Source organism: Ambystoma mexicanum, chromosome 7q (genome assembly GCF_040938575.1).
Source record: "Ambystoma mexicanum isolate Mex_15411 chromosome 7q, UKY_AmexF1_1, whole genome shotgun sequence".
NCBI lineage: Eukaryota > Metazoa > Chordata > Amphibia > Caudata > Ambystomatidae > Ambystoma > Ambystoma mexicanum.
Genome location: NC_090941.1, coordinates 71,270,237 through 71,295,883, shown reverse-complemented (window position 1 = coordinate 71,295,883; position 25,647 = coordinate 71,270,237). Strand labels below are relative to the sequence as shown.

Here is a 25,647-nt window from a genome sequence, read left to right as displayed (position 1 = left end):
TAGGCCGGGTAATGAACATTGAGGGATATACAATTTAAAGCACAGAAGCATCCGACAACGCTGTCCCAAAACTGTTGTCCCACTACTACACTATGACTGTACTATTCTAGGATAAAGAAGTAAAACTGTACGACCTATCAGGTGTATGCTAGATCATCTGTCTTCTTCAGTCACTCTGGCTCCACCCGCAGTTCAAGTGCAGTGGCTGACACTGGTTTGACATCGGGGATCGGCTGCGGCCCCCTTTTTGACTCCTAACAGCCATCATATTACAAATGTTTCCATCTTCATGGGCGTCGTCCACTGCACTTACCTGTCACGCTCTGGACTCTGGTATTTGATGTCTGTTTAAGAGTGGTATAGCAGTGTCCCTATTAGAATATGTATCAACTTGATCTCAGATAAGCACCTACAAACAGAAAGGCCTGCGCTGCTGGCAGCCTGCGCAAAGGAGTGTTCATCATGTGCTCGACTCTGAAAGGCATTTAGTCTTCATGGTAGAAGTGCATTATGCAAGGAGGAACAAGTCTGCAAATCTTGTGGCATGCATTGACTCATGTACGTTTTGCAGAGTAAGCATTTGGCTGCATTGATTGAACGTCTAATGAGAGCAGGCTGTTTGTTATGCGATTACTGTGTGCAATATGGGGCGGATGAATGCCTCCTAAGTTTTGAATGTACATGGGTTTATCGTGCTCGTTTTTAGCGTCGTTGTTGGTAGAAATCTGTGTGGCTTGGCAGGAAGAGAGCATCATTTGATTCATTGGGACAGGCTCAAGCTCGTGCAGCTATAAGCTACTCTGTATTCTGTGGTTGTCAGCAATGACTGCCAGAATGCCTGATAAGGTACCTGGAGCTTAAACCTGGGCACCTGCTTTGGATAGAGATTCGGCTAGAAAAAGATGATGTGGTTATTTATTCAAAGAGACACCCGGTTGGTCTCGATTGCTTCTCTGACATGGTGCATGGGGTTTCCTTTTCAGAAAGTCAATTCATTCTTGGCGCTCACTATTCACTATAGTTTATAGCAACAGTTCATGGTCTGGATTGAAATCGAGTTGCTGTTTTCCAGCAGTACGAAACTCGTAAATTCTCACAGACTGTGGCACAAAGATTGCACCGACACCCGAATCAGAAGGCCTACAACTGAAGCGATTGTGAGATAGCCTGCAGCATCTGTGAGATGCCCTTGAGAAACCCACTTCTGGGTGAACTTCTCAGGATTCTCCAGGCCTCCCAAGATATGCTCCAGTGTTAGGCTTTTTGAATCCGGTGTACTGTAGCAGGTGCAAATAAGAGATTCACAAACGCCACTTTTGTTTTTGCTTGAAGGCAAATCCTTGTGAATCCGGACCTGTTACGCTTGTTAACGATGCACATGTTCTACTCGCTCCTGCCCAAGGCCTGTGACAATAGTCGTCAACAAGCTGCTGCTCTATGCAGTTCGTGTTCAGGTGTGAGACAATAATTGAAAATGAAACCAAGGTCAGTGCTCTAATAGGCCTTGAGACTAACACACTTTAACACACGATCTCTCACATACTACATGTGATGCATCTTCTGTCCTAGTGTACATTGTAAACCATGCTTTGGTGTGAAAAGTTTGGGATCGCAACCAGAGAGGGAACAGTCCTCATATTTAGTTGTGAATAGTTATATGTGCAGAAGTATCGGTTGATTGAAAGTTTTAATAGTAATATTTTTTATATTGTTTAATGATTGTACAGTTATATTGTTTTTTTCTTCAGCATGGCCTTCTTTTATTTTTTTTGGTTCCTGTCCTATATCCTAAGCGCATACTTTGCTGTAATATTTATGCACTGTTGCAAGATGTCGTGACCTACAGGAGATAGATCAGTTAGGATTCGTAAGGCAGTACATTCTGCTGCAAATGCTCCAATACAAACAGCAGAACCAGTATGTTCATCAAACAAAGTTACAACAAATGTTAGGAAAACCTTTGCTACAATTGCAGCGCACAACATGGACAAAGTACCTGCTTTTGCTGTTGATTTGACTCATTAATGCGGTGCATCAACACCGTTTTTTATTTTAGGTTTTACACCTTGTGCTCTGATGCTAAAGTGACTGCCTCTGCGTCATCATATACATCTGTTGGCAAATCATCAGTTTGCTGGGTGCCTTACTACAAAGTCATTATGGCTGCACGTGGAATTTCGATACCACCCATTGATTTTACTACACACTCTTCCCCACTACTACTCGGTCATCCATGCTTCTACAACAGCTCCACGCCACCTTCTTCTCAGTCACCCTGATTTCACTCTCACAATTACTTCCCACTCACTCCCTGCATTCCCTCTAACAATCTCACTCGCTATTCATGCACACTCTCACCAAGCAGTACCACTTGCTTTCTTCTCCCAATAGCTCACCTTTTCCAAAAATCACCTCCGCACTCCAATGCACCGTCGTCCTTCCTGCTGTTCTCTAGCCCTGGCATCTCCTCCTCTTACATCACGCACACAACCAAAAACGTCCCTTTCCAGTTGCCTGTTTAGTCCACTGCCCTATCCTCTGACCCTGGCCAGGCTGGCGCTTTCTTCCCTGCCCAAGAGGATTCACAATTACAGAATGTTTTGAAAAACGGGCTAAGCTCTGCCCCTTTTCCCCACGTGGGGGGGGGGGGGGGTGCTGTGCTGCAGGAACTGCAGACCGTGCTGTAGAGTGTTCAAGTTTAAGCATAGTCTGGTTCAGCGGTTGCTGCACTACTTGAAGTTCCTGGTGTAGTTCGGCAGCAGCAATTTTGCTTGTTTGTGTGTAGAGACTGGGGAGTGGTGCGCAGCTTCTGTCCAACACGTGTAGGAGCTCCAGCTTCTGTTTTGTGGATTCTCTTTCTCCAGGTTGTAGTGGCACGTGGATTGCATAAGGCCTGCAAAAGTTTTGCAGCAGCTCTTGCTCTCCTTTTGGCCCATCTACCTTTGCCGCAAAATGCGTTAAAAACAATAATAACCTAGTGCAAAAGGGTCTTGAACAAATGAGCCTGCGAGCAAATGGGCTAGTACCAGTATTGCATCGGGCACTGATGGGTTTTTATCCTGCGGGTGGTGTATTTGTTTGGCTGTTGCTTCTTTGGCAGTTCGAGGAAAAAGAGAAAGAACTTGGTCAGCATTTTTATCACAAGGTATGGGGTGGTCTAAGGTGCTACTAAACATATAAAAACAGATAAAGATAGGCACTCGGGCACTTGGGGAGGGGATAGGAATTAGGGTCTTCATCTGCCACCCTCCCCCTCTGGGGAAGGACTGGCTTTGGCTTCCACCCTGGTAGGCCTCCCACTCCAGGCTCCGAGGTGTTCCTATCCCCTAACAGAGTCTGTTTACTGACCCGGTCACAGACCCACAGACCACACCCAGGGTTCGGCTGTATCAGTTGGGTCACCTGCTTGTATTTAGTTTTTTAACCAGCAGATCAGGTTGGCAGCTGTCTTGTATGAGGCATGAGCCCAGTGGTACCCGATGCTAAGTTGCGGAACGCCTCAGACTTGAACACACATGCTGTAAAATCTTGGCCATTGCTGGCTGTTGACACAGAGAAAAGCACTGGTGTGAGTGGGGACTTTCTTGGTATCCCAGAGTTCTCCTAGGCCCAAGCTGGCACACCTGTAGTGTCCCAGGGTGCCAGTGAGGCTCCGCTCCATTGAAAAGTTTGAGTCAAAATGGCTTACAGGAAGTGCTCAACTGAGTGCTCAAAGCAGACTAGAAATTGAAATTTGTGTTTGTGGTAGGTCCTGGGCGGAGTAACAGAAATCCAACATCTCTTCTTTTCCCCCACCCCCAAGAAGGAGCCCCTGTCCAATAGTGTAGAAGGAAGAAAAGGATAAATGGCCCTTGACTTTCTACACTCTGTCGACCCCTCTCGCCTCTATGCTTGCCATCAAGACCCCTCCCCGTGGAGGTGGACTGCATTGCTTGAGGCACAAAGTTGCTGCAGTTGACTGCTACACAAAGGAGCAGTGAGAAGGTGGCCTGGGCGTGCAGCCCAGGCAGCCACACAGTAGAACCTGGAGACTGGTTGGAGAGTTTGATTTGTGAGGTGTTAGGCTGACCTTTCACTGCTTGGCTGAGTATAGTGAGTGTTGCCCGTGGGGTGGAATATTAGGCCCACAAAGTTTTTGTTTTTGGTGGTGATCTTGCTGCCGGCAGCTTCAGGAGGCTTGTACGTGCCTTTATTAAAGGATCTGTGTCTCAATCGACCTAATCAGAAACATACTATGCAGCAGCTCTAGGAGGGTCTCAGAAGCCAACTCTAGGAGGGTCTTGGAAACTGAAAACAGTGGCAGGGATAGGAGAAATGGGGAAGGGCCTGCAACAGCAGGTCATAATTGTGATCACCACCACCAGCAGGAAAATAGAAGCCCGGGTAGAGAATATTAAGGATTATTAAGAAGCAGCAGCATGAGGCTTTTAAATTATTGCTGGAAATGTGGTTGCATGAAGAGTGCCAACATTGTTTATCATGACGCGAACACACAGTCTCGGTGACCAGGCCATACAAGTCATGCTGCCAATGGTGGGCCTGGTGAAACCCATGAACTACAGAAAATAGGACGCCGTTTTGCTGTAGACCCAAAAGAAGGGTCTGATATCTTAGCGTTCTGTTAAGATAATCATTGTACCTGATCACATGCAAGTTTTGCAAAAGCAACAGAAAATGTTTGATAGGGTGAGGAGGGAACTTAAACATGTGCCCGGGGTGTATGCTTATGTCCCTAGTAAGCTAAAGGTGACCGCAGCTCTGGGGGACTGGGACTGGTGAATTCTGAAAAGATTCCCTCCCTCAAAAGCAGATTTCAGCAATCCTTGGAGGAACCCGGCAGGTCTGTGTAGGAAACGTGGAATCTAAGAGTAGCATAGGTAAACACTATGTAGCTTGTGCACGAGGACCCGGCTGTGGATACTGCAGGGTTGCTACTGTGGCGGCAGTGAAGATGGAAGTCAGGAGAGAATGTGGTGATTGAGATAATTTTACCAAGTCAGGAGCAATAGATGCTTAAACGTTCGGGGAAGTATGGAGAATTTTTAGGATGACCCTAAAAGATGTTCAGACTGTCTTGAGATAGAGATATTAGTGGGAGCTCGTCCCAGATTTACCCATAGGTTTGTTGGCAATTACATTCTCCTAGAAAGCTCTCGATGGAGTTTAATGTGCTTGGCCCACACATCCAACTGAAACTCCTTTTTGTTAGGCTGTGAGCTGCTTGTACAGTGAGTGGGTATGGGGGACTGAAAAAGGGAGGCCTGAGGGCAATTAGTGAATAGAACTGGAGGAAGGCACTGCATTTCCCTGTGGTAGGTTGTATCATGCTCCAGACTACGTTTGATACAAAATAAGTTCCTACATGGTGTGCTCCTCCAGACCAGACTTCACAAAATGGGCCAGAGGAAGGATGGTTCCATATCTTGTGTTTGTTTGGCATGTCCGTGGCGGGTCTCTTGTGCCACTACGATACTATGCATGGAAGATACGGCCTCACCATCACTTCTGCCATTCATTCGTTTGATTCTCCTCCCGCACCTGCCCAGATATGTTTGTTGATTAGCTGCTACAAATTACTTTGAAGAGCGGAGTCGGCCTCCGCCCTGCACAGACCCACCATTAGCTGCTTCCTCTGACTCCCCATGCCCTGAGGATATTCCTGTTCCACACTTAGGTCCGTTTTTGGCTACCCCGCTTGTCATTCTGCAGTAACCACATTTCAGCCAGGTCTCCTCCAAATTTGCCACCATGCCCTTCCGCTGGCCTATCCTGCGCTGCCCTCCTAATAACACTCTACCATTAACAAAATTGCACAGTGCTAGTGCCTCTGTGCCAACGTTTTGCTTCAGTGCTTTAGCACAACAATTCGAAACCAGTGAAGTAAAGACATGGCACGGTAAGGATGATACTTGCCTTGAATACTAGGCCACATAGAAGTGACTTTTATACCACAATTTGAGTGTGCTCATGATTGCACTGATGTTGGCTGAGTAACGTGGTGGACTGAAAACGAATACAAGGTCTGCTTTGCTGGCTGCTTGGTCCGAAATCCAGGCATCTAAACATACTAGACTTTTCAAAGAAATACCAGTCACTGATAACGAAACGGACATAGCAGTTATATGGGCCTATACAAAGCTTTGGTGCAGCCCTGGAGAGAAGGTTATGGTTATAATAAATGGGGGATGTCGTTAGCTGGATTGCATTTTAGACCTGAAAGATGTGTACAAGTAGTGTGTTGGCGAGAGGTGCATTAACCAAGGCTTTTTTTTCATTCGCATGTTGTTTTTGATGGTTATTTGCCTTGACACCTGTTGGAGGCATCAAAGACAAACATGTATAAAAATATATATCGGCCACTGAGAGCACAGTACAGACGGTGGCTAATAGCTACACCTTTACAGACCGTATGCAATAAGGAAACCATACCTATTAAGATCGCCTTGAAGGAATCACCCCTTCAACTAGTGCACGTGTTCAAAATGCATGCAAAGGGACCGATCAGCTGATTCCCTGCTGTGACTAAGCTGGTAAAACATCGACTCCGTGAGCACGTTTTTTTTAAAACTAGTAATATCCTGTCAGCAGGAAGATAGTGGAACAAAAGCAGGAAGTGAAAGAGAATAGGCACAGCTATGGTATGAAAAGTGCTCTTCTTCGGGGAGCTAGCTTCTCTGCGCATACACCCAGTAGTTAAATGATGTTGGTAGAAAGGACTAATCACCCACCTTTTTTGAGTGCTTTCTGTTAAATTCGAATTTATGTGTGTTTACAAATTTAATAATCTGTAAATCTGGGCCTTTCCAGCATACCCACTGATTTCTGTCTGCTTGGCCACCTGGGGTGATTCTATGGTTTCATAGTACTTCCGATCCTCTCACCTGCTATCCTCTGACCCTTCCCCCTTGTCTCTGCCCCCATGGTGCTCTCCGTCTCCTCTATCTTTCCTCCCTCTCTCACAAAGTCTGGAAGGAACAAACTAAAGGCACTCCTGATATCAAACCCTGGTCTGTCCATTGGCAGTCACCTACAGCAATGCTTCCTCCAGACAGACTATTACTGATATTCTTTTCACGGTTCCCTCGCCTAACCTATTGACCCCCCCTTGGTATCTGTCCTGTCCCCTCCTCATCAATTACTGGTGGCACCAGTTGGGAAGGGCTCTTGGCTCACTTCACATCCTTCAAATGCACTATTAATGTCTATCATGGCCCAGGGCTCTGAACCCAACCTCCTCCTTCTTGACGGGCATCTTCCGTCTCACCAACTTTCCACCCTCTCCTTCCACCCCTCCATCCCTCACCCCCCCCCTCTTCTCTCCCTCCCAGTGGTGGCACCCCACCCTTGTGACCCCCCTTGCAAATCTTTTAAAGGGGGCAACTAGCTTCACTTCGCTACCCTCAATTCTCGGTCTGCTATCAAACACTCCTCCTGACATCTGTCACCTCCTTGAAGACCTTGACCTTCTCGTCCTTGCCCTCACTGAGACATGGTTCAAGGGCAGCTCCATCACTGCTTTTGACACTCTTCTTCCTGAGGGCTAAAAGATCCTGTCCAGACCCTACCGGTCTGGTGGTTGAGTGGCTCTGATCTTCCCTGAGTGGGTTCCTGCCTCCATCATCCCCACTCAAACATACTCCTTCTTTGAAAGCCTGGTCTGCGTGCTGTCTGTCTCACCCACTTTCTTTCTCACTCTAGCTACCATCTACAGACCCCCTGGACCTACCTCCCTCTTCCCCTCAGAATGGGCGACCATTCTTCCTCTTTGCCTCCTCCCCAAACTTATCTTCCTTGGCGACTTCAACATCCATTTCGACTCCCCCTGATGTGGCCACTGTTCTCGTCCATGATCTCTGCGGCACGCTCTCCCTCACTATCCTTCCGTCTTGCCCAACCCACTCGACCGGGCACACCTTGGATGCTCTCATTTCAACAGACATCCTTCTCACTACCCATTTGTCCTGTCCCTCTCCACTATTCCCTCCCTGACCTCCCCTGTCCCCAGACTCCTCCCCCTGCACTGCCACTCTCCTTCTCCGTCATTGGGCCGATGAAGCGTGTGTCAGTCACTGCAGTTGCTTCCTCCTTCATCCCTCCTCCACCCCCTTCATTGGACTCCCATTCTGACTATGTTCTAAACTAACTTCCATCTCTAACACCCTGGACATCCTTGCCCCTGTCATGAGAATCCGCATGAAGCCTGTCTCCAAATGCAACTCTGGGTATGATTCTGACTTAGCCACTTTGAAGCGAAAATGCAAACCCGCAGAGCGGAAGTGGCAAACATTTAGCACATCCACTGACAAACTGGCCTGCCGCCTACTCCAAAGGCAACACCGTCTCCATCTGCTCCAAGAAGAGGGCTCATACCCAAGCCTTCCTCTCTGGAGCCACCAATAACACGGCTGAACTCTTTAAAATCTTTCTAGGAACTTGCCAATCCTACTGGAGTCTCCTCCTCTCCTCCTCCCTCCCATGCCCTCTGCTCTGCACTGGCCACCCACTTCTCCTCCAAAACCCTTTACATCCTGTCCTCTGTAACCTGCTTCCCCCACCTTCTCTTGCCTCCTTTAACCCTCCTGTCCCCCCATACTCTCCTCCCTTTCTCCTGTTGCATCATATGAAATCTCTAGGGTTGTCTGCTCTATGAATGTCCCCTTTAAACATGTGCTCATCTGCTCCTCCAGAACTATGTAGGACAACATTGCCACTCGCCTCAGCCGTGGCTGACCTTTGCAACCACTCTTTTGCCACAGGCTCCTCCCTCAACCCCTTAAAAACTCTCTTGTGCCCCCTCTCCTAAATAAGCCGGCAACTGACCATTCTTGCCCGGCTATCTATCGCTCAATCTATATCACCCCTTTTTGGGGCAAACTCATGGAGAAACTGGTCATCCCCCAACACCGAAAGAGGCACAGAAGCTGCTGTCCTGAACACCCCTGAAGACATACTCTCTAACCTGGACTCTAACACTCCCTCTGTTCTGATCGTCCTTGATTTTTCTCTGCTTTTGACACAGCCAACCACTCCATTCTCATAAACAGTCTCCATGATACCCTAGGCATCACGGACAGGGCACTGGCATGGCTGACTTCCTTCTTTTCTAACAGACCTTCCCAAGTGCAAATGGGTCCTTTTCTCTCCTCCACTTCACTCTCTACCTGTGGCATTCCTCAGGGCTCTGTACCTTCAGGGTCGTAGAGGGGCCAGACCACACCCTACCAGTCCCCCAGCATCCTTCGTCAGCACTTTCCCTCGTGCTCCCTTTCCTGGACTAGCCCAACTTGGGCCTCCCTGTCCACTGCAGTCATTCTTCCCTCCCCCCTTTGCCCCTGGCACTTGCCCCCCCCAGCACTTGCACGCCCCCACCCATGGGGGTACCCCACTTCCTGCACTTCTCCCTCTACCCCCCTTGCACTTATCACCTTGTCATACACTTGCACAGTAAGGTTGTCACCAGGCCAACATAACAATTTTTTTTCTACTTTTGTGATTCCCATGTTCCCCCACCCAGCCCCATCTTTTCTTGTGGAGCCTGGAAACCTTTGTATAGGCGCAATACAAATATCCAATAAATAAAACTGTAGTTATGTTCTTTTGGTTAACATCTAGCAGCATTTCTGCAAAAGTCTCCCAAACACTGTAGTCTGCAAAGAAATTCAACTCTGCATTCTCACGCAATACTCCATTCCAAATCACTTCACGGGGAAGCATCACAACCCAGTTTCTTATTTAACACCAGAAATTAACTTTGAAAACTGGTGCAGGCTATGAAACTTTGTCTCCAGGGTCAAGCCTACGATCTGAGAAGTAATTCACAGCATTGCTACTTTTGAGGCAGGTCACCTTATCTGCTATGGTAAAAATCAGACGTACGTTATTAACACCATCCTTTAAATGCGCGACAGCTTCTTCCACTGTCTTTATTTGAACACTAGCAACTTCAGTAGTAACGCCAGGCTTTAATGCCACTGTTAAAGCATGATTGAAAACAAGACATGTGTTAATCTTTTCTGTATAGGCTAGAGGTAGAGCATTCCATACTTGGGTGCATTGGTCTTGGTTTTGCTACTACGGTCAAGGTGAAGCAAAACCTGCCTGTAATTTATCCAGACGTTTGCCTATTTGTGGGTAGTCCTTTTTTAGGGGATGTTCAAGCTTGCCCAATGGCTCCGCTGCTGGTTTAAATCTGATGTTGCTGTTCAGTGATGGATCAGTCATTTTCACCATTGGATCGACTGCAAATTTCATCAGATGTAGTCACCCCCCAAATCTGGTGCTATAAACCTGAAGGTATTCTACAGTCATTGTCCTTCTGCTTCCCCTACATTCGCTGAATTGATTCAGATTTTTTATGCTGCTCGGCTACACAGTACTTTACATTTGTAACGCGCAACCAAGGACCCGGTGGCTTAATGGCGCACATCAAAGAGACAAACAAACACATATGACAAAGACAGGGTCTAGAACTTAGACCAACTTAAGCCAGAGTAGAGAGAGCAGGAATTAAGGGAAGCTATCAGAATAACAGCATTTTACATTTTTTCTTGAACAGTTCCGTAGACTTGATTTCCCTTAGGTCAGGCGGGAGAGAATTCCATGCTCTAGGGGCAGCATTAATAAAGGCTCGTTTTAAAGCTTTACTGGTGTTGCATATATGTGTCTTCAATTGATGCAGTTATTAGATCTAAGAGATCTGACATTATATTTCTCTGAGAGGAGATCCTTCAAATATGTTGGCATGGGTCCAATGTAACATTTGTGAGTGACGAGGAGCAGACTACCGTCTCTGACTTCCACTGGGAGCCAATGTAGACTCTGTCTAGCGTCTGAAACGTGATCTCTCCATTTCAGGCATTTGACCACCCTAACGGCGCTGTTCTGGATCACCTGAAGGCGGCTACACTCTGATTTTGGAATACCGACCAGGAGACTGCTACAATAGTCAATCTTTGCTCCTACTATGGCCCTTGCAATCATCTCAGCATTTTTCTGAGAGATAAGAGGCCGAAAGTGGTCCAGCAGTTTTATATCATAGGTCGAGGAAGAAACAAGGTGACTGACCTGCCACCTTCTTATTAAGATTCTGGTCCAGTACTATACCTAGGGTTTTAGCTTTCTTTTCTTAGCATTAATCTTGCAATCTGCAATAGAAAAGCATTTATAAATTGGTCCTAGCTTCATTATCTTATTCTGTATGCCAACCACCATAAGTTCCGTCTCTTCTTTATTTAAAGCCAGGCCATTCTGCAGCATCCAAGTTTGAATAAGGTCATATACTTTATTAATATTGAGTTCATCTGCTATATGTAATCCTGTTAGCGGGATGACACATTGAGTGTCATCCACATAGTTCGCAAACTATGCCATTCAGCTCCAATGGATAAAAAAATGGAAGCTATTATAAAGAGTCAGGGACACACAGGCGCCCTGGAAAAACTCCATATGCTTGGCTAACTGGCATTGCCTCCGCCTCGCCACTGAAAACTACACTGCTGTCACTCCAAAGGAGGCAATCCACTTAGTGGTGTTATCAGAGAAATGTGCCACTTCCTTTAACCTAGTGATCCGAATGGAATGATCAACTAAGTCAAAAGCCGCAGAAAGATCCAATATCATGAGAAGCAAGGCCTGGCTTTTATCCATAGAATTGAGTAACTTGGATTTCAATTCCAGGAGTGCTGTTTCTGTCCCATGACTTTGTCTGAAACCAGATCGATAGTTGTTAAGGATCTGGTGATTATTCCAATGGGAAGAGATTTGACCATATGCCACACGATCCAAGATCTTTAAAAGAAAAGGTGCATTTGTGATGTGTCTATATTTCATAGCTGTATTCGGCTATAAACCTGGTTCCTTCAAAAGGGGAGTTATCCAGGCTTTCTTTATTGCCTCAGGGACATGGTTTTCCAAAAAAGGAGGCATTCACCAATTTGCACAAGGTGGTAATTAACGTAGGAAAGCGTGCTTTTATTATCATTGCTGACCGGGAGTCCCCCTTACATCTTGTAGTTTTAAGTTGCTTAATGACATTGGCCAATTCCATTTCTGATATTGGGGAGAAATAGAAAGTATGCTGTAAGACTGTCTCTCCACAAGTCTCTAAGTCCCCTGCATCTGACGGCATGTTTAATGTTATCTTTTTGTCTTCAGTATCTTTTTTAATTTTATCCAGTTTGCCCATCATGTCATCCTGGATTGATGCACACCGGGCATCCTTTTTCAGCGGCAAATCATTGTTCTGTTCATTCGGGGATTCCCCTTTCTTTTAAGATTTTTAACAGTTCCTTACTTTCTGAGCTGGATTTAGTAATCCTATCATTAAGCATATCTTTTTATTTACCAAAGACAGTTGCAGTTTTATATTGCTTAGCCGTTTATATGCTTCCAAACTGGAGTTGTCCTGACTTAACCTCCAGGCATTAAAAAATCATTTTGATCGATTTAAGCTTCTGCAAATCAGAGTTGAACCAAGAATTGGTTTTCCAAGTGTACGAAAGCTGTTTTCTTTTTTAAAGGAACTAGAGTCTCCGTGGTATCCTGCAAAGAGTGAAGAAAAAGATTTGTCATGTCTTCCACTGATTCAGCGTTCATGGCATCTGGGACCAGATTGGACAGCCACGGTTTTAGAGCCTCTGGAGTACGTTTCTTAAAATGGCTTGCTAAGATGGAAAATTGTCCTTTGCCATTATTTCTTATAGCCAAATCCTTGTTTATTGAAAAATGGACAAAGGAGTGATCAGACCAAGGACATGATAGAATTTCAAGGTCACTCATGCAAATATTATGGGTAGCAACCCAATCCAACGTATGTCCCTTAAATGTGCGTGGATTTTCTAACAATTTTCTTAAAATCAAGATGGCCCAGTGCATCTTCCAGTACATTAGCTGTTGCAGAAGTACACATTTAGTCTTGGGTTTAAGGAGAGGTAATAAGAGATTGGTCAAAAAGTCAGGGAAATCTGAACCTGGAGCAGGTGATCTATATAGCAGTAACATATTAATGGTCGCTTTTGCATTAATGCCAATTTTCACTAGTTTCGATTCAGTACCAGCCAAATCTTGAAGGTTAAGCTCCCAGATTTCCAGATTAGATTTGAATATTAGGGCTTCTCCCCCACCTCTTCCTTCCAGTCTATCTTAACGCATCACGCTATAACCCTCTTGGATAGCTAGCCCTAATGAGAGGCCTGCTGCATCATAACCCCAGGTTTCTGTGAGCACACAAATACTGTCCTATCTCTGTTAGAATGTGTGGTCAGGTCACTCATTCTTTGGTATAAAACATGTAGTTTTAACAACAGACTTTGGCAAGTCAGTCTTTTCTTTATCTTGCTATTTTACGGCTGGGGCAGGCTTAGGCCTTAAGTATTAGGTGGACAAATGTGTATGCATGTAACTTGTCACACATTTTTAAACACATTAATTAACTGATGAATAAAATATAACCATGCATGTGCTGTCGATTGGTAAAGGAAAGTATTAGATTCTTGCATGGATGGGGTTTACTGGCTGTGAATGCTATCGGGCCTGGCAGAGCCTGGCGTCATGTATAACTTTGAGGGCGAATGGGGGGGCGTGGCCAACTGGCCATGGAATAGGACGTGCTGCGCGAGGAGCTCCTGATGATCTGACTCTATTTTTGCCAAAGTTACCTGTTGAAACTGTAACGAGCGCCTAGAACTTTGGGGATCAGGTGTCGGAAGCCGCACGCCAAGTGAAGTTCGCTGGAGAAGTTCATAGTCCCTGGGAATCGTGAAATATACTCATTTTTGTTGGCGCGACTGTGCGGCCACTTCGGCACCAAGATGGCGGCTAACAAAAGAGAGGCCTCCGTGGAGAAACAACACTGATTCCCCGGAACTGCGGCATATGGTTGCGGTAAATTGCCTGGAGGAATAGTACGACAGGGAGATATGTCGGGGTGTTCGAATTAACACCATGAGAGCGCCCGGCCTGGCATACGCTAATGGAGCCTCGGCAAGCTGACCGATAACATTGGACGCTTGGGCGACGAGGCCTACGGAACATGAACAGGGAGTGTGAGGCCATAGCCCATTCGTAAGACAATTCGAAGTGCCATCTCGAATGTGAGTTAGGAGACTTGGGAGCCAGACCTTTGTCGGACCGAGGACAGTGCAATAGCTGCATTAAGGCGGAGGCGTACAAGAGTGGAGGGCAGCGCCATGTCGGCGAAAGGGTTGAGAACCAAGACTAAGCAACCCACGATGGAGACTTTCACGAAAACGCAACGGACCCCCTCAACATCGGTGCAGAGCATGATCGTGACCCCTGCAGAAGACACCCCCGAAGGGGACAAGTACCAGATCCTGGAGGCTATAACGGGCCTGAGCGCAAAATGGGACTTGGCAATGGCGGACTTGCGCACAGCTTTAGAGAATAAGATCGATGCTGTAGGTACAGAACTCACCCTGCTGCGTCAAGATGTTAGAGCACTTGCAGAAAGGACCAGCGCTCTGGAAAGTGAGGTGAAGATTAATACCGATGTTAGCACGAGCAATGCGAAGGAGATTCATGTCTTAAAACAACAGGTCACCAACCTTGAAAATCGTGTGGAAGAGGCGGAAGGAAGAGCGAGGAGGAGGAACATTCGCGTGGTTGGCCTTCCGGAGGGGGAAGAAGGCCAAGACCCCACAAACTATGTCGAAAACATGATCCTACAAGGGATCGGAGCAGGGAATCTTTCGCAGGGATTTACGGTGGAGGATACCCCGGCCGGGGGCCCTGCCAAGACCGATCATAGCGAGGATCCTGAATTACAGGGATAGAGAAAAGATCCTCGAATATTTTCGGAAGGGCGGCACAATAGAGAGAGCATCCACCAACATCACAGCATACCCGGACTATACGATACTGGTGCAAAGGCAGAGGTATAGTTACGCCGCCGTCAAAAGAAGGCTGAGGGCGGCGGGAGTCAAATATATGCTGTTGCATCCGGCACGATTGAAAGTGCTACACAAGAACAAAGCGCTATTTTTTGATACCCCTGAGGATGTTGTCACATGGCTGGACCTGCAGGGCTGCCCGGAACAAGAAGCGGATCGTGACCGGCAGGATCATACCAAATGTAGATTTCGTAAGGAGGAAGACCCTGATGGCACAGAGAAACTGTAACTAACTGAACTTTGTACGCAATCTGAGCCAGGTGCTCGATTTGGACTGGAATATAGTGAGTGTAACTGTAACTGGTAATGGTTTGGCAACTGTATAAGTAATGTTTTTTGAAAGGAGCAACAGAACGTGGACGACCTACCCCAATAGATTACTAGTTTCAGCGGCCATTAGGGCGGCTTAACCCTACTGAGCCCTGAGTAGAAGCTTGTGCTAGGCAGGACTAGATGTGGGGGTGCCTGAGATCCAGGAATGGAGCTGGGCAACGGTTGGGGGAGGGTATTGTTGGGGGACTGGTGGGTGGGAGGAAGGTGGGGGGGATGGGAAGTTGAGTGTGTGTGTGGTCATGGGGAGTTTAAGCTTTGTTACAAGCCTATTTGGAAGAATCAGCATGGTGTACTTGCGGTGCATGAAGGGGCGTAATCGGCGGAGGATCGGGAGGGTGCTTATTAATGACCTATGGGGGACCTCAGTATAATAACGTGGAACCACCTTAACAGCTATCTGAAAAGAAACAAAATCATGATGTATCTGAAAAGGCAGAAAATAGATATCGCACTACTACAGGAGACGTACTTGACGCGAGAGAAGTTGGACCTGGTCAAGAGAAAGTGGAGAGGGACCGCAGTGGGCTCGCCATACTCTGCATATGCCCGGGGGGTGTTAATCTGGGTGGCACCGCATGTCCCGTTCAAATCGATACAAGAGGTAGTTGAAACTGATGGAAGGATGGCTATATTGTGAGGGCTGGTGGAGAGCAGGGAGGTATGCATAGTAAACACGTATGCCCCCAACCAAAACACAGCAACATATTTCAGAGCCTTGTGTACCAATCTTAGTACGTGTATAGGGAGCGCAGTGATCTGGGGTGGTGACTTTAATTGTGTGTTGGATCCTGTGGTGGACAGATCTGATGGCAGGGCGGGTAAGCCTAGCCCAGCGGCGAAAGCGTTGCAGATGCTGTTAACTGATTTTGGCTTCACAGATTCAATTAGGATGAAACACCCCACTGAGAGGCAATATTCGCACTATTCAGCCCAGCACCAACTGCATACTAGGCTCGATTACGTCTTTGCCACAGCAGATGTGATGTCTGAGATCACTCAAATCGAATATAAGGCCTGGGTTCTCTCGGATCATTCGCCCCTGATCCTCGGATGGCAATATTGCCCCCCGAGGGCGAAGATCCCTACATGGCACCTCCGAACGGAGGCGCTCAAAGATCCAGTCTTTAGAGAAGATATAAGGGAAGAGATTACTAACTACTTTGAAGAGAATACTGGAAGTGTTGATTCTGCGGGCACATTAAGGGAAGCTTTTAAGGTGGTGATGCCGGGGGCGGCCATTGCCAAGTCAAGAGGGTTACAATGTGGGGTCTTGGCTGACCTGCAGAGGGTGGAAACTGAGCTAGAAATAGCATTGAAGAGCAGTGATGTAGACACGGAGCTGGTACTCCAACTACAGCAACAATGTGCAGGGCATTGGGAAAGACTCTGCAATCTCAATTATAAGAAATATGTTGAGAGGCAGCACGCGGGGGGAGACAAGACAGGCCGCCTCTTGGCCTGGCTATACAAAAGCGAGACCCCTAGGCCTCCGATCAGGACTATTAGGGAGGACGGAGATGAGGTGGCCACACAAGAGGGGGTTAACAAAGAATTTGTGGAATATTACAAAGTGCTGTACGGAGACGATGAGATGGGTGACCAGCGCAAGATATTCGAAACGTTAGAAGACATAGCGCTGCCCAAGATAAGCGAAGAAGAGAGAGAGGAGTTAGATGAGCCAATCACATTGGAGGAGTTAGAAGAGGTTGTGAAGCAGCTGCCTACCTGTAAGACCCCAGGAGCAGATGGGTTCCCCAGCGAATTTTATAAAGTATACAGAGAGGAAATCCTCCCCACCAATGTTAGACATGCTTAATGAAGCGTTTGAGATAGGACGGTTGCCTGAGTCACTCAGAGAGGCGATCATAATACCGCTGCCCAAGCCCAATAAACCGGAGCACAGATGTGGCTCCTACAGGCCCCTGTCGATGCTGAATCAGGACAGCAAGATTTTCACGGCTGTCCTAGCAAATCGATTGCAGAAAGTGATTGGTAGACTCATACATTCTGACCAAACGGGTTATGTCCCGAGCAGAAACATAATACACAATCATAGGCGGCTTCACCGGGTGGTCGAATGGGGTAGTAAGAACGAGGGTGAGATGGCGATAGTGTCTCTAGATGCAGTTAAAGCTTTTGACTCGGTCAAGTGGTCATGGCTATTGGCTGCTTTGGAAGGTTATGGAATGGGGCCGGGCTATATCAGGTGGGCCAAGATGTTGTATAGCGAGCCACTTGCCAGGGCCCGAACTGGAGCGGTGATATCCGAGAGATGGCAACTTAGCGGAGGCACCAGACAAGGGTGCCCCTGGTCCCCGATGCTTTATATCTTGGCCCTGGAGCCTCTGGCAATATGCCTTAGGGCACAGTATGATGCGATTGGCATTGAGGTAGGAGGGGAACGACACTTGATATCCTTGTATGCGGATGATCTGTTACTGTACTTGCAATACCCAGAAGAAAATCTCTTATACATACTTGAAGTGATGGAAAGGTACACAGAGTTTTCGGGCATCTCAGTGAACCCCCAAAAGTCTGTCATATTCCCGCTAGGTAGCCATAAGGGGATCCCTGTAGAAGGACTACCGGTGCTACAGGTACCATGGGCAACTAGCTCTTTTCGCTATTTGGGCGTAGATGCATATCACACGGTGCAAGAAGAACACAGACACAATACGGAAGTAGCCATCGAGAAAATTAGAAACAGCATGCAGTTCTGGGCAAGATTGCCCTTGGCGATGATGGGGCGGGGGGCCATGCTTAAGATGGTAGTTCTGCCCAGGCTCCTGCACTACTTCAGTAATATCCCATACATAATACCCCAGAAGTTTTTCAGCAAATTGAATAGCATGTGTAGGGACTTCCTATGGCACGGTACCCGAAATAGAGTGGCGTTTTGGAAACTGCAGAACTTTTATGAAAAAGGAGGTATCAGACTGCCTCATTTGAGGTTTATTACTTGGCGGGACAGTTACAGTATGTGGCCAAGTGGCTTTCTGATGAAGTGACCCCTGAGCATAGGGTGCTTGGACAGGACTGCGCCCCGTTTTATCTGAAAGAAATGATTTGGCTGTCCGAAACTGAAATGAGGGGGCGTCCTGCGATGTTGAGGCTTGGATGGAAAATTTGGCATAGGGCTTGTCGTTTGATGGAAGTCCCGTGCCCGTGCCTCCCGCAGATACCGCTGGTTGCTCTGACAGGAGGGGATGATCAGTTGAGGGCGATTGTTAGGACCTACTGGGAATCAGTGGGGCTGGCAACGCTAGGCGATGTTTGGCAAGAGGGATCCATTAAGGAGTTTATGGAACTCAACGAAGAAGCGGGGCTACACACGGGCCAATATGTCACGTACATTAGATTGGTACGGATGATTAAGAATACCTGGCCAGAGACAGTTTTGATAGAAGAACCAGATGCAGTTTTGGAAACAATATATGATATGTCCGAAGGGGGTCATGAGATCTCGAGACTGTATGAGAGGGTGATGGCTAAGGCGGGGAAAGATTTAACACATCTGAGACTGGACTGGGAGGTGGAAGTGGGGGCCCCGATGGAGGACGTTGTATGGGAGCGTGCCCTGGGTTACCACAAAAAAGTGTCTAGAAATGCCAGATTAAAACAAATACAGCTGTATGTGACGCATAGGGCATACATGACCCCCTTCAGGATATCCAAGTTCCGAAACGCTGGAATACAAGTGTGTCCTAAATGTAATCTAGAAAACGCTGACATGACACATATGTTTTGGTCGTGCCCGATTATCAGGTGCTATTGGGGAGAGGTGGCACAGAAACTGGCTGATAAAGGGGTTACTCTTTTAACAGACACGGCCTGGGCCTGCTTACTGGGCGGGTTCCCTAGGCCACGGAAGGTCAAGCATATTGAGAAATGGAGAAATCTGGCGTATGTGCTTGCGAAACGCAGGATCGCCATGGGGTGGAAGAAATGCCACAAACCTAAGGTGGATGTATGGTGGAAGGACTTGCAGAAATGGGCGGAGGCTGAAACGGTGGCATGGCAAGAAGCGAGTAGCCAGGCTGATGATGGGGAGGCGGGTACCCTGTTGGCTTGGAAAACGCCAATAACAGAATTGTTTGGAGTAATACCAGATCCAACAGACTCCGAAGAGAACGAAACCCGGCCGCATGTGCCAAACATTGAAAGGGATTGACAAATAGGCTCACGGGGGAAGGGAGGGATAATGGGAGCAGTGCTTACGATAACTTGATGTGTAACTGAACTATTATGATTATGCTGCTTGTTTGGTTTTTGTTGTTTTGTTTGCATAAAATCAATAAAAGAAATTAAAAAAAAAAAAACTTTGAGGGCGAATGTGAGCGGTCTTCCAAAGGTTAAACGTTTCCAGAAACCATTATTCGTTTTTTTGGGGAGTAAAGTCATTTGCAGTGCTAAAGTATGGCTCCAATGCTACCTGTGAGCATAGTGGTAGGCCAAGAGAAGGAGACGGACCGAATGGTGACATTTCCTAAATGTATTGCTTTATTTAAATGGTGCGAAAGGTCTTTCCTGTCCCTATTCTAAGGGTTTGTCCTACCTAACACAAAACTAACTAGGGTGTTCATCGCCAATAGTGTAGTCCGAAGCAATAGTCTGTCCCAAAACTAATCTACGCTGACCCTACCACTAAGGAAAACAACGAGAAGAGGTCCAGGAGAATAACTCCCTTCTCCTGGACATGCTTTCTACGCTTCAGTAAGCTAGTTTTTTGTGATTTCTTGAATCAGTTCTTGACGGGGGCTCTTCTACGCCCGGGATATCCGCTTTTCTCCCTGGACAAAAGTCACTTGGTTTACCAATTGAGGGTTTTGACCTTTATCCTTAATGACAACTTACAGTGCCTCTTCATTAATGTCTTCACTTAGGGTTGGATGCTGTGATCCTCTATATCCGTATTCAGATGATTCTTTCTCCATTCAATTCCCTTGATTCTTGTCTGTTCACTGGGACAAGTAGATTGCGTCCCTAAAAGCTCTTGACTTGTCTTGATTCTTAACCCTCATCCTACTCATTCCAGTTAATAGTTATTTATCCCATTTCCCTCCTCTGCCACCTTCTCCACTATGGGCTGCCGTCACCGGGACTTCCTGCAGGGTCAGGATACCTCTTGTAGTGTGGATGGCTCCAGTGCTCACTCTTTTCTTCTGTTTGTTCTTGCGGCTCTGCAGACCTAATGCCGTAACGGTCTCGGCATTGTTGAAGGACTGGACAGTCCACATCTCCTGGGTCACACCACCACTTCTTAAGATCTCTGGTATGCACGGCACAAATCCTGCCCCTCTTCAGGCTTCCGTCTCCTTTGACTGGCCGAATCCTCTCGACTGAGGATTTCCCACGTTTCAGCAGCTTCTTCCTTCTTGCTCCTTTGAAACTCCTGGGCTTCACGGTTTCTGTACGCTAGACCTACTTCTCTTTTAACTTGCACTTTCTGGGTCCACCCCAGCATAGGACTGTAGTCCTTTCTTTCTTTCCCTCAAGCACTCTTCATTACTTGCTTGATATTCCTTTCCTCTTCCCAGTATGGTTGGCTTCCAACCATTTAACAATCTCTATTGCTCCTATATCCCATCCCCTTTCCTCCATACTTGTGGGACATTCAATCCTTCGGGTCGGGACCGGAGCACTCTTGTTAAAAAGCATCAAAAACACATTTTTTGTCCTTTTATTTTTACGTGGGGCCGTGGCTGTAACCCTGCCCTCCTGAGCTCTGCCCCGCGCATCACCCTTCTGTCCTTTTTCTCCGCATGGTCTGGCTCGGACACACTAGCATCACCAGGATTTTTTTCTTTTATTCCCTTTTCCTTCCTCCTGCTCCGGTTCCACGGTCATCTTGTCCTCTGTCTATGCCGGAGCTTCTGGGATTCGTGTCCTGTTCATCCTCCGAATGTTTCGCAACAGCAGATCTCCACTCTCTTTGCCTGGAGTGTCTTGGCCCGGAACACTGTTGGAACTCATGCTTTTATTGCGACTTCCTTTCCGCCCGTGCACTCCAGCGTCATCTTGTCAGGTGACAGGTGGTGTTTCAACGCGTTCCTCCACCGCATTTGCAACTCTTCATCGATGAAAAAAGAAGCGTCCAGTGAGTTCTTTGCTTTTTAGGGCACCCCGGCCAGGGGACTCCTTCCCGGGGTCTTTCAGGACTGGGAGGGGCTCAAGTAGCTCTTCTGCCAGTTACAACCCTGAGGTGTCCCGCAAGGGTCCTAATAACGCCTTTGGAGTTTCCTCCAAAGGGCCCCGCAGAGGGCCTGCCAAAACCAGATATTCTTGTGAGGTTCCCTGTTTGGAGGCTAAAGTTGGGACCCGTTCTTCTGTGGCTCTGGGTACCAAGGTTTGTCCAGAGGTTTCCGCATCTGGGACTTCCGACAATGAGTCTAGGCTCTAGGTCCCTCTCGAGGGAGCTAAATGTACTGGGGTTGAACCAAGGGTACCCTTTCTTGGGGCTAAATCGAATGCCGGCAGAATTGAGGGACCCTCTTTAAGGGTCCTGACTGTGAGGTACATCCCTCAGCCTTCCCACGCTCATGGCTGTGGTGTTACCAGTCCTGTTGAGGAGACAAAGAAGGCGGTCACGTACCACAGGCCTTCCAGTACCGACTCTGCCGAGGTTCCTCCACTGGAGGCTAATCCTGGGACAGTCCCTAGGGTGTCTAGTAAACACGTGTAGATCTGCCACTACTGGCTTTGCCAAGGTTCCTTGCTTCAATGCTAAAATGGCACATAAGGCACCTGACTCCCCTGAGGAGACTATTGCCTCACGTTCTCCTGTGACGCAGTTTGACTTGGGTGTTGACAAAATGGCGGCCCAACCTCTGTGGACCACGGTGGCCATTTTGACCACCTCTCTTACACCAACGTTCACTACGGCTGGTGCTGGGGATCTCCTTTTGGGGGAAAGCAGTCTTTTCCACGCTAGGTGGATAACAAGAACCCGTTCCGCCCTCTGATGGATTGGCATGCTCGGACACCGCTGCATCATACAGTCTCCCTCCCTCCTGCGTCCGCACCCCTGATCTATGTGGACCCAATTGGTGGAGGTCCATCTTGTCAACCATCCTCATTGCGTTCATGGGGGTATGCCCCTTCCGAGCAGCCTCGGCCGTCTCCAGCGCCTAGACCTTCTTCCAAGGATGCATTTTTTGGGAAATTTAAGACACTGAAGCATTCTGATCCCATGTAGGCATATTTTAAGGATCTGTTTAGGGAAATGTATCCAGGCCTCCTGTACTGCCTTCTGCTCCGGTAGATCCTATGCAGGTACCAGTGGTGCCTTCACCTCTGCATGTCGCACCACCCCCACCACTTCCTCCTCTGCCTCCACTTTCCCTTGTAGAGAAAACACTGGGAGCGCGGCCTAAGACTTTAGGCCCTGAGGCGGTAGGCACAGCAGATCAGTCTTCTGCTTCTGCTTCACTGGACGATGATTAGGCGGACCAGGACAGCGATGAGCCGCTCCGCTCTATTTGAGCATTTCACGACCAGGTGCTGGACATGACACTGCTTGACATTTCAGTACCTGAGGCCCCAGCTCCACAAGAGGGGGTGCTTTCTGGAGCCTTCACTCTCTCTCCTCAGGAGCGCAATGGCCTGTTCGTCCAGAAGGATGTTTTGGCTGACGCCCGTAAGGTCTGGGGAAAAACCTAATTCCGGGCAGCATCTCAACAATTGACGCTCGCTATAAGCTTCTTACCTCTGAGGACAGATCTTTTTTGGCAGCAGCCACCCTCCAGTCCACGCCGGCCTCTACATCCTCCACTGCAGCGGCCCAAATCCTCTCCAAGGAAGACAAGCTTCTTGATGCCATTAGGAAGAAAGTCTTTTCCAATTGGACACTCCAGCTTCGTCAGGCTAACACTGATCTCATCCTGGTGGCATCCAGTGTCAAGCTACGGAGGGAACTAGCCGATTTCCACGAATGTATTCCTGTGGATAGGCTTGAGGTCTTCAAAGCCGGTTTGTCGGACGCTAGAGTGCTGGCGCAGGATCTACTGGAGTCTGCGGCACACCACATAGACAATTCCGTTCGAGGCATCATGGTCGGGGTCGACCTCTCCCGCCAAGCGTGGCGCCATGCTACGAAGTTCTCAATGGAAGTGCAGTAGAAGGTGCTTGATCTTCCTTTTGATGGTAAGGAATTGTTCCATTCCTCCACAGATGAGGAACTAACCAAGACCAAGGCGAGCACTCAAACAGCCAACTCTTTATCAGTCCTGGCCAAAGCTCCAGCTAAGGCTCCTTATACACAGAGGTCAGGGTCCCAAACTCGGTCCTTCCCTGGATTCAGGGGTTTTCAGGACCACCGTGCGCGCTGATCTGAGGCTCCGGCTGGCGGGCCCCGCTGTAAGCAGCAGCAAGACCTGATCTTTCTGGGTTTCAGTTGGAATACGGTCAGTACCAAGGAGTTTCTAACAATGGACAAGATTGCAGACCTGTCGACCACGTGTCAGCTCTTCCTCCAGTCCTCACACATGATGGCCTGGTGGTTCCAAAGACTTCTGGGTCTCATGGCCTCTTGCGTGTTAGCTCTACCTCTTGCAAGTCTGAAGATGAGGCGCACTCAGCTGGCTCTTCGGAGCTCTTGGTGTCAGACTTTGGACTCGGATTCCAAGATGATCCCAGTTCCATCTTGCATGATGGCAGACCTTCAATGGTGGTCTTCGAGCAACAATCTTAAAGTGGGGGCCTCCTTTCAGGAGCCCTGCCCACAAGTGACGATTACCACAGAGTCCTCCCTTCTGGGGTGGACGCGACGCTGGATCATCTCCAGGTTTTCGATCTATGAACGTTTCAGGACAGGCAGTTTCATATAAATTATTTGGAACTCCTGGCTGTTTTTCTGGCGCTGAAAGCTTTTCAACTGTCCATCACGAAAAGGGTGGTCCGCATCCGCACAGACAACTCGGTGTCAATGTTCTATATCAACAAGCAGGGTGGCACCAAATCACCACCTCCTGTGGACCTTGCCATTCAGATTTGGGAATGGGCCATCCAGCATAGCATTTGGCTACTGGCAGTACACATTCCGGGTCAATTCATTGTGACTGCAGACTCACTCAGCCGACAACCAGCAGCCAGCTACGAGTGGGAACTGAACACGGAGGTCCTCTCCACCATCGTAAACCAGTGGGGCACTCCCGAAGTGGACCTTTTTGAGAATTCTATAAACCAGAACCTTTCTCTTTATGCACCCAGGAACGGTCTCTGGGCCTCCTCCCTAGGGGACATTCTTGAAATTTCGTGGCACAACATGAAGGCCTATGCCTTCCCACCTCTCCCTCTGATTCATCGGTCACTCTGCAAGCTCAGGAATACATCGAATTGCACTCTCCTGTTCATAGCTCCTTGGTGGCCAGACAGATTCTGGTTCTCGGAACTTCAGCATCTGTCGATTTGTCCTCCGATCAGACTGCCATTGATTACCAACCTGCTTCACCAGTGTGATCAGCAGATGTGGCACCCCTGCCCACAATCATTCAGCTTGGCGGCCTGGTGCCTGAATTAAAATCCTTTGCGCAGTTTAACTTTTCCAAGGACAATATGCGTGTTATCCAAGCGGCCAGGATACCCTCTACAAGGTCTCAGGAGACTGGTGGCTCTTTTTTTGCCACTGGTGTTAAGCTAAGCAGCTGGACCCCAGACATGCTACAATTGACACTGTCCTTTTGTTTATATCTCATCTGGCAGCTTCGGGCAATCATGTCTTGTCTTGTAGGACTTACTTGTCAGCTATTGCCGCCGACCTGTCCACTGACAACTGTTGCTTTTCTTTGACGAACCTAGTAATTAAAAGGCATTTCGGCGGTCTATTACATCCGTTTCCACCTGTACGCAATCCCCATCCAAAATGGGATTTAAATGAGTTCCTCACCACCTTATGCCATAAACCATTTGAACTCATGGCTACGGTGGATCTAAAGAACCTTTCATGGAAGGTTGCATTTTTGATCGCAGTGACCTTGGCAAGGTGAGTAAGCGAGCTTCAAGCTTTGTCTGTGGAACATCCGTTCCTCACCTTCCATAAGGATAAGGTTGTGCTACCCACTCATCGTTCTTTCCTTCCTAAAGTAGTGACTGAGAATCAATCTATCTCATTACCTGCCTTTTTCCGAACCCAGCCTCAGATGCTGAGAGAGTATTACTCAATTTAGATGTCAGACGAGCCCTGAAGTTCTGTCTTGACAGAACAACTGAACTCAGGAGTTCCTCACAACTCTTTGTTACGTTCGGAGACCCGAAAGGGAAACTTGCTTCAAAGGCTACTATCTCCCGATGGATTGCCTCCTGTATCTCAGAGGAGTATACCATTCAGCGTCTTCAACCTCCAAAGGGCTTGCATGCCCATCTTATATGTGGCAAAGCAGCTGCTATTGCCTTCCAAAAATATGTTCCCTTG

The 25,647-nt window shown here is 47.8% G+C and overlaps 2 protein-coding genes across 3 annotated transcripts in view; one reads left to right on the top strand and one right to left on the bottom strand.

The window, feature by feature from the left end:
* AMELX (amelogenin X-linked) overlaps positions 1-382 on the bottom strand; it is a 132,900-nt gene extending 132,518 nt beyond the window's left edge. The window contains exon 1 of the mRNA XM_069639188.1: positions 314-382. The gene's annotated coding sequence lies outside the window, so the exon portion shown is untranslated. The remainder of the gene's footprint in view (positions 1-313) is intronic.
* ARHGAP6 (Rho GTPase activating protein 6) overlaps positions 1-25,647 on the top strand; it is a 2,190,479-nt gene that overhangs the window by 732,504 nt on the left and 1,432,328 nt on the right. The gene's annotated exons all lie outside the window — the stretch shown is intronic.